General features: G+C 40.6%; 1 pseudogene; it reads left to right on the top strand.

Annotated features, from left to right (window-relative positions):
- The window catches only part of LOC102861320, a 57,960-nt pseudogene that overhangs the window by 12,501 nt on the left and 36,922 nt on the right, over positions 1 to 8,537 (top strand).

Raw genomic sequence — 8,537 nt, 5'->3', positions numbered from 1 at the left:
TTTCTAAGGTATACACTAGATGATGTGAGAGAAAAGTGCCAACAATACACTGTTTAAGCAAAGTGGTACCATGAGTACCTCCATGCATAGATTAGTTAGAATTGTAAAGAGCAAGGGTGATGCAGACAAAGGAGGCCAAAGCTGAGAAGGATGGCTTCAAGAATCACTATGTCCAGCTAGCAGATTGAGGGGAGCACGTATAAGTTGAGAGAGACTTGACTTTACTGATGACATTGGTGTCTTGCTAAAAAAAAATCACTCACTTCAGGACTATGAAATTCTTTTTAACACTCCAAAGATTCAGGAACATTGAATGTTAAACCTCTTTTACCCCTTTAAGATAAGCAGAATTTTTTTGTCCTTTGTCTCTTATATCTATACCTATGACCACTGAGCATAAGTGCTTAAAACTAATTAATGAGAGTTCAGTATGCAAAAAATCCAAAAATATCAGAATAATTTTGTGAAAATATGGTATTAGTTTCATTTGGGTGTTGTGTTTCTTTTTGTGAAATACATATTCAAAGTGAGCTCTTCAGTGTTGAGTCAGCATTTGAATCTGCTCTTACAAGAAAGTTATAAATTGAGTATGACTCAGATGATCCTCTGAACATTATCTTAGTCTCTACTGTTTGTACTTTTCTGACACACTTGAGTCCATTGGTACACCCAATGTGTTAGTTCATCTCACTAAAGAATATACCATTTTTCACTGACCCTCCACCTTTCCAAGCGTTCCAAGTAAATGAGTATGAGGATGAGAAAGCTAATGTGTGTTCTTATGTCTCCTCCCCCTCTCCTCATTTCACTAATTTTGAGGCTAGCAATAGGAGCAGGCAGTAAATCAACATAGATATTGAATTGGGAAATTCAGCTGTCAAAATAGCTCTAAGGAAATAAGTAGCAAGGATGTCATTAAAGACAAATGTGCACGTAAGTCATGGTATTTTCTGGTGCTTCTTATGTAATTGAAATCTAGACAATAAAAGAAATACTGAAGAAGAATCATTGCCTTTAAATTGTGATATAGTTAACAATATTTAATATTCCACACACTGCCAAAATAACAAAGAAATCTTTCTTAAGTAGAAGAGAATTCCTTAGCGGAAAAGATGGTTAAACTTCAGCTCATTTATTTGAGCATGTTTTCAGGAGGCCATCGATTTTGGAAAAAGCCCTCCTTCTGGGAAAGGCAGAGAGTCAGAGAAAGGTAAAAAGATGCCCATAGACAAGGACTGGCATAGTGACTGAACTTGAGGAAGGAGACATGGTGACGATGGTGCAGGCAGGGCCAGGTCAGAGCTTGTTCATAGGCTTGGGTGAACTATTCTGACTTCTACAGCACCTGAGAACAACATCAAGGTTGCTTATCTTTTCCTGAGAACATCAAGCTTGTTTCTTGTTGTTGTTGTTATGTGCTGTCGAGTCGTTTGCGACTCATAACAACCCAATGTACAACAGCCCTAAACCCTGCTCTATCCTGTGCCAATCGCACTGCCTCTGACACATCCATCCCAATTACCCTAGTCACTGAATCAATCCATCTCTTAGATGGTCTTCCCCTCCTGCGCTGTCCCTCCACCCTCCCAAGCATGATGTCCCTCTCCAAGTACTGGTCCCTCCTTGCAACATGCCCAAAGTATGTCAGACGAAGCCCCAGAATCCTTGCCTCCAAGGAGTTGCTTGGTTTAATTCTCTCCAGGATGAATCTGTTTTCTTGGCAGTCTATGGTACATTCAGTACTCTTCTCCAGCACCACAGCTCAAAGGCATAAATTCTCCTTCTGTCCTCCCTAGTCATTGTCCAACTCTCTGATGCATAATAAGTGATTGCAAAGACCATGGCCTGTATCAGGTGCACCTTAGTCTCCAGAGAGACACCGTTGCTCTTGAGTACTTTAGAGAGGTCCCTAACAGCAGTACGTTTTTTAATTTCCTGACTGCTGGTGCCAAGCTTGCTTATCTTTTTTTAATTTCTTTTTTTTTAATATCAAACTTATCTGAGAAATGAGTGTAGTAGGAATCATCAGGCTTTGTCATGAAAGCTGGTGGACAGCTACCTAGCCAATGGATTGGAAGCGATCCCTATTTATTCCCATACCCCCAAAAATGTACTCCTACAGAATGTGGAAATTACTGAATTTTACAACTTATATCACATGCAATAAAGATCTTGCAGAAGATTATTTTAACATGACATTAACAGAGAAGAACAGCACACTGACAGAAAACTTCCAGAAATACAAGCTAGATTTTGAAGAGGCTGTAGCACTAAGGGATATCTTTGCTGATATCATATCGACCATGGCTCAAAGTAGAAACTATTTGAAGGATATTGGTGTGTCTTTTACCAAACTCCATTGTTGGTAAACGCTTGCTTATTTTTAATTTTTTTTTGGTCATTTGCAGCTTTTTGAGAAGGTAGTAGTTGTCTTTCTAGAAATTGAGCCTAAAGAGAGATAAATGGCATTGATGAATACAGAAAAGTATTTAGACAATGTGCAAAGTATCAATATTAAAAGAAAAAGGTATTGGAACCAATTCTAAGGTATAAAAAGAAGAAAAAAGAAAGGTATTTTAAAAATAATGTCATGATTAGGTGTATTGATATATTTAGAAATCTAGGGTAGATCTTTTTTCCTGGGAAAATGATAATCCAGGCTCAGTCTGAAATTTGTTTTGTCAGTTGTAATTTGATTGAAACTTGACGTTTTCCTGTCCTATAAGATGCCTTGATGGAATGCCTCCCTTCCCTATTGGCCCTCGTCCCTCCCCCACTAGAGAATATCTGGAACCTTAGATTCTACTGCAGTTTAGATTCAAACTTAAGCCCCTTTTCTTGGGTCCCTGAGTGTCTGGTTTAACCAGCTCAAGCCCTGAGTCCAGGAATTGATAGTTCATCATGGTGAAAGTTCCCAGACAACTGTGGTCAGTTGAGATTTGAGATGATGACTTAAAAAAGAGGTAAGTATGGTGGGTATTAAGTCATTTCCCTACCACCCCTCAAATCCTTTGAGAATTTAGGTTTGACGCTTTTCCTGGGAACAAGATGTCTGGCAAGCAGAATAAGGAAAAAACCCTTGACATCCCTCCTGAGCAGGCTGAGGATGTCAAATGTAAAAGTGACAGAGAAGGATGGGGAAGTTGTTATCATTTTTGTTGTTGAGGGTTGAAGTTGACCCAACTTTTTAAAAATCCCTGTTGTTTGTGTCATTGTATAAAACCTTTCCTATTCTTTATATTTTGTTTTTTATTCTTTTGAGGACGGCTTTTTAACTTCTATCATGGTTTATAGTCAGTCTTTTATGTATGTTTGTTTTATAACATGATCCACAATTGTGTAGTGACAATTTTTACATACAGCATCTCACCAGATCCTCAGTGTGGGTTTCTTTTCCTTTCACCCCACTTATCCATCCACTAACCTCTCACTTCTTACTCACTTCCCTTCTCTGTCACACTCTCACCATTGTCACTATCTGTATGTAAACTTTTCATTAGTTTAATTTCTATGAAGTATTTTTACTCTCACAGGATTTTGACTTTTAGGAGGCCCCAGCCATCTAATTTATATTCAGTGGTTTGCACATTTTTGTTATATATGGTATGCCTTAAGAAGGGTCATCATTTGTTTGTGGTTTTCCCTTCTGATGATTATATTGCAGGATCTACATTTAGGGATAATATTTAAATGGAATTGAGTGTGTGTGTGTGTGTGTGTGTGTGTGTGTGTGTGTGAGATTTGGGGAACAGATCTTGATTATATAGAGAATTTAGATTAATCCATCAGCTGGTAGTCTTTTACTCTTCTCCATTTGCCCTCTTTGTCTCCACTTAAACGCCACTGCTGAGATCAGAGATGATCATGAATCCTGTTATTCCCTTGTTTCCTAAAACGGAACAGATATTTCACCCAGCTGCTCCAGGACCCTCACTCACGAGTTAGGTAAAAGAGATGTCGACTGAGGAATCAGACTACTAACATGATGGTCTTCTTCTTGTTCTTTACTTTTCTACATATCATGTGAGCATAGTGTGGCTACTGCCACATCAAATTCAGAGGGAGGGGGAACCAGACAAGGGCTAGGGAACCATAAAAAAATGTCATTTCACTCATTCCTCTGCAGAATTCCAGTTAGAACAGGGATATGTAGGGTATTTGTAGTGCTGAAGAATTTGGAGTCTACCTTAACTAGATTAGGGTAGATCCTGGTCAGGGGGTTGCATATCTTCATCCTCAGTTATATCATCAAAGAAGGGGATACACAGACTTGCTAAGAAGACATGAGATAATAAATTACTTGGCAGAGTGCTTGACATATGATATACCACGTTCAATGATGTTCATTACAATCACTATTATGAAGGAAAATCAATGTGTTATATGAAAATTATTCACAAACTCTAAGAAGTATCAGCTGTTACGCCTGTGAGATAATAATTGGCTATGAAGTCTAGCCTTATGATTTCAGCAAATGGAAGATAGAGAAATTGGTAGAGCTTTGTTGTTGCCAGAAAAAAAAAACCAGATTTTTTTCTTTCAAAAGTAATTGTTCCTTGTTGTCATATGATAGCAACTTGACTACTCATAATCACCCTATGAACAAGAACATGTGTAATATCATCTGAATGACTGAAGGAAAGTGCCACTTCTCCCAATCTTAAGTCCTTCAGAATTATGGGAAATACAGGCTGCCAAAACCCACTGTCGAGCAATCTTATGGAGTCTCTGCATCCTGAACCAGCCTGTGTTCTTTGTTTAGTGATTGTTCATATTCTGTTCACTGTTCATGTTGTTGTTGTTTTTGTTATGTGCTGTTAAGTTGCTTGCGACTCATAGTGACCCTATGTACAACAGCCCTAAACCCTGCTCTATCTTTTGCCAAATTTATTGTCTCTGACATACTCATCCCCATTACCCCAGTGATGGAATGAATCCATTTCCTTGAGGGTCTTCCTCTCCTACGCTGTTCCTCCACCCTCCGAAGCATGACGTCCCTCTGCAAGTACTGATACTGCCTTGAAACATGTTCAAAGTATGTCAGGCAAAGCTTCAGTATTTTTGCCTCCAAGGAGCAGCCTGGCTTCACCCTCTCCAGGACGTACTTGTTTGTTCTCCTAGCAGTCCATGGTGTATTGAATACTCGTCTCCAGCACCAAAGCTCAAAGACATCCCCTAGTCATTGTTCAGCTCTCTGATGCGTAGCAAGTAATGGCAAAGACCATGACCTATATCTGGTGCACCTCACTCATCAGAGTGACATCATTGCTCCTCAGTACATTGGAGAGGTCTCTAGCAGCAGACTTTCCCAGTGCAATTTGTCTTTTAATTTCCTGCTGGCTGGTATTAAGAGTGTTGATTGTAGAGCCAAGCAAACTGAAGGTTTAAAGAATCTCAATCTCTTCACCGTCTCTCAATTGGCCCAGTGGTGAATTTTTTTTATGTTGAGCTTCAATCCATATTGAAGGATGCAGTCCTTGACCTTCTGCAGCAAGTGCTTCAGGTCCTCCTCAGTTTCAGCAAGCAGGGTTGTGCCATCTGCATAACACAGATTGTTGATGACTCTACCTCCAATCCTGATGTCACACTTCTCCTTACAGAGCCGTCTCCTGAATAATCTCTTCTGCCTATAGATTGAAATGATACAGAGATAGGGCACATCCCTGATACACACCCTTCCCAATTTGCACCATGCAGTGGTTCCTCGCTCTGTTCTGATGGCTGCCTCCTGGTCCAAGTACAAGCAAATGCATTAGTCTGAACAAGGTTTGAATCTGAAACAGCCTGATTCTCGTTCAGTTAAGAGCAACTCCCTTTATATTTCATCTTTGCCTGAACTTTCAGTCTTCAAACTCTTAGGTTCCAGGACGCTGGGCACAAAAGTCCAAACTGTGTACACCACAGCCATCATTGAAGCTCGGTTAAAAGTTCATTCATGAGACCCCTAGACTGGATCCGGGCATGTGGACTCCACAGGGTTCCAAATAACTTCTAGGCTCCACAATGCCAAAATGGAGGACTCTAATATGAGGTGATATACTGGGGCACATGTCTCTGTGATTTATAGCTCAGGAGGTGAAAGCCAGTATCAGTCGGTTCAGGGATCTAAGTTCACTTTCAAGTTGTCTTCTGCATTCCATTGACCACATCTCCCCCAGGTTGAAGCTGTCACATCTCCTCTAGGTGTTTCATGGACAGTCAAGATAGGCTGATAGCAGTGAATCCCAGAGTGGGCCGTACTGAGCGTCACATAGACCTCATATCCAGTGTCAGTGTTGCTGGATGATGATAAGGGCGTGGAAAGCAATTAAAGACAAAGCTTTGAAACAGGTTCCAAGAAGACATGACTCTCTTTTATTCTTTTCCTCATGAATTATGATGAATTGTGTGTTAGTTGGAAAAAGACTGTTAAATGTATGTTTTCACCTCAAATATGCCTTCAGAGGCGCTCTCTACTAAAAAACCAATCTCAATTAGTACCTTGGTAGGTGACTGATTTCAAGTGTCCCTACTTCCTTACAATCACCTTTTGCCTGGCTTTGCGGCTCCAGTGAGCCCTGCCTTCTTCTAAGAATGAGCTATGCTTCTCTCAAACTTGAAAGGTTCATGGAGTTTGAATCAGAGGAGAAGATGCAGCCTGAGAAGATGCAGCAAAATCATGGCTTCTTGCAATTGCCTCCTCCAGCTCCCATGAGAGTAAATCCTCGTGGACCTTCAGCTACTGATGTTCGCAAACAACCAGGTATGGCTGCCCACACTGCAACAGGAGAGAGAAGGCAGAAGTCCAAAAGGATGTGTATAGACTAGCTAAGTTTGGAGAAGGCCGTTCCCTTCACATCTGTTAATTTCAAGTGGGAGGAATGGATATTCCAATCAGAAGATCCCACCAAGGGTCTGGGATCTCGATTCCATTTCATTCCAGTTGTGATGGGGACACATTTCCTTCCTCTTTCCCTCCTGGATGATCAGTGGGAGATCTAATAGCTTGTATGTCTGGAAAACAGAGTTGAACGTGAGGATGTGTGGGAAAGCAGTGGACCCGAAATTCATCATACAATAAACTTCTGTGACCTTCTAACTTTTGCACCAACTCAAATTACAGCTCTTATGCCTTCAAAAAGGCTTGAAAATCTTCCATTTATCCTTCCAGGATCCATCCTAGAATCTCCCTAATCCTACACTTACAACATGTATTTGAATAGAAAAAGCTGAACTTTGCTACCATATGTACTTTGTTTTTATCTTGACTCTTCTAGTGCTCATTTCAAGGAAGAGTGATGCTCTGGCACAACCCACTAAACCCCAACCAAACGGGCCCCAGTATCTCCAGTTAGATGAGAAGCAGCTGCAACATCCCCTTCAGCAGCCAGAAAACCAAGACCAGGCAGGAAATGGAATTGATTCTGACCCAGGTCTCCTGAGCTACATTGACAAGCTGTGTTTACAAGATTTTGTCACCAAGGTGAGCTGAGTCTTGGTCTTGTGCCTCCAGTTTGCCTTTGTATAGCAGGCAGTAACCAAAGATCTGGTGTTCAGCCAACAACCCTGTCTTTTACTTGAGTATTCGAGCCCTTGAATAATGGTTGTTGTATGGGATGAGCGTACGTGTAGGATCCCGCTTGAATGTGAATATCCAGGTGTTGACATTTAAAATGATTGATTGAAATAATTCCACTGTGATTGTGTAGATTCTGATGCGCAGTGACTCTGTAGTATAGAAAGATGGAATTCCAAAATTGTCAAGTATAAAGATGCTGAATATTCTATACTTGTCCTATGGCATGCATGGCTGGTGGTTTAAATTAAAGGACTGGTAAATAACAGCTGATATATCAAGTCTCCTTTCTTCTTCCTTTTTAAAAAGTATACTTTGGTCTCACTCCGCTTAGAAAATAAAAAAAAATTAAGAAAATAAACTTTATTTTATTGTAATCTTAGAGAAAGTTTACAGAAAAATTGGATTTTCATTTATTGATTATTACACAATTTCCTCACACCCCTCTCCCTTTCACATCTCTGGGCCAATTAGCAATGGCCCTCTTCCTAAATCTGGACTTTTGCCATTATATATTATGCCTATTCATGCATTTTTTAAACAGTGCTTTCTCATCTGTGCCAATGCCATGCCTTCTTCCAAAATCCCAGCCCACGCCACTCCTGCTGTAACACTGGTGTGATGCACTACCCGTCATATTGTGACTGTGATATTTCACTCTCCACAGTGTCTTCCAGGGTCAAACACATTGCATACAGTTTACCAAGTCATGGGTTTTCAGGGCTGTGTTAGTATTCCATTGAGTGAATGTACTATTATTTTTCTATCCATTCATTTGTTGGGGCCCTGGGCTCCTTTCTTCATGTTATGTTGTTGTTGTTGTTGTTGTTATGTGCCGTCGAGTCGCCTGCGACTCATAGCGACCCTATGTGCAACAGCCCTAAACTCCTCTCTGTCCTGTGCCAATCGCACTGTCTCTGACACTCCCATCCCAATTATCCCAGTCACTGAATCAATCCACCTCATAGAGGGCCTTCCTCTC

The sequence above is a fragment of the Elephantulus edwardii genome, unplaced genomic scaffold, assembly GCF_000299155.1.
Source record: "Elephantulus edwardii isolate Elephantulus edwardi_28Jun2011 unplaced genomic scaffold, EleEdw1.0 scaffold00353, whole genome shotgun sequence".
Classification (NCBI taxonomy): Eukaryota; Metazoa; Chordata; class Mammalia; order Macroscelidea; family Macroscelididae; genus Elephantulus; species Elephantulus edwardii.
Note: the sequence above shows the minus strand (reverse complement) of the source record. Positions and strands in the feature narration are given on the sequence as shown.